We start from the raw sequence: 949 nt of genomic DNA, 5'->3' as shown, positions 1-949 counted from the left end.
AAGAGAAAGAAAGAGAGAGAGAGAGAGTGAGAACGAGAGAGAGAGAGAGTGAGAACGAGAGAGAGAGGGAGGACAAAAGAGAGAGAGATAGATGAGAGGATAAAGAGAGTGAGAGAGAAAGAGAGAGAGGTCTAATCCATTATCACCCAGTTTTGATGACAAAAGAATGTTCACAATAGAGGGTGTAGCAATAACCCGGAAAGGAAAGATAATCACTCTACGTTATCGACTTCACGATGCTCCTGCAAAGCCAGTTGTCATTCTAAGACGCTTGGTAATGTACAGACAGGCTTTGGGGTAAGAATGCTCAGCTTGAGTTAGACACAAAGGCAATACTAACTTGTCATTAAAAGGAGTTTTGTGTCTGTGAAAGAAAAGTACTCAGATACACGGGATGAGAAACCCTTCAAGAAAAGGGCCGGAAAATGTTATTCAGTGTGAAGAACAAGATGAGTATCTTTTTTTTTTTTTTTCCTTTTTTTTCAAGTGTGATCGGAGAAAGAACTGTGTAAGATGTGTAAATGTGTGTCTTTCCGATCGTTACCAGGGAAAGGTTTGCTAAACTTCAATCTGATCATGATGGGGGGAGGGACTAAATTACAAATGTTTGTGCACGATCAATATGCTATGGAAACATTTAAACCAAAAAGGATGCTGTATTTATGCGCTATGAAATGCATAGAATAATGCCAAGCGGACTAACATAGAATACTAATAATGATAATAAAGGTAAGTAGACAATGAAGATTTAAAAAAACAAGCGGGCCATCTCATACGGACGCAACCTTCCTTCGCTGCCCCAGGGTCGCCACAGGGGAATGCACACAAACACCGAGACGAGAGACAACTCCCGGACAGAGGTTATTTAAGAGGACTTTTCAGAACATAATTGAGTACCAACGTGGTAGCATATTATTTTGATAGGACATAAGATACAGAGAAACATAGT

This window comes from Penaeus japonicus, unplaced genomic scaffold (genome assembly GCF_977035675.1).
Source record: "Penaeus japonicus unplaced genomic scaffold, GWHDUDI00000001_assembly GWHDUDI00000041, whole genome shotgun sequence".
In the NCBI taxonomy this organism is placed as follows: domain Eukaryota; kingdom Metazoa; phylum Arthropoda; class Malacostraca; order Decapoda; family Penaeidae; genus Penaeus; species Penaeus japonicus.
The sequence above is the reverse complement of the archived record's forward strand: the minus strand, read 5'-3'. Positions refer to the sequence as shown.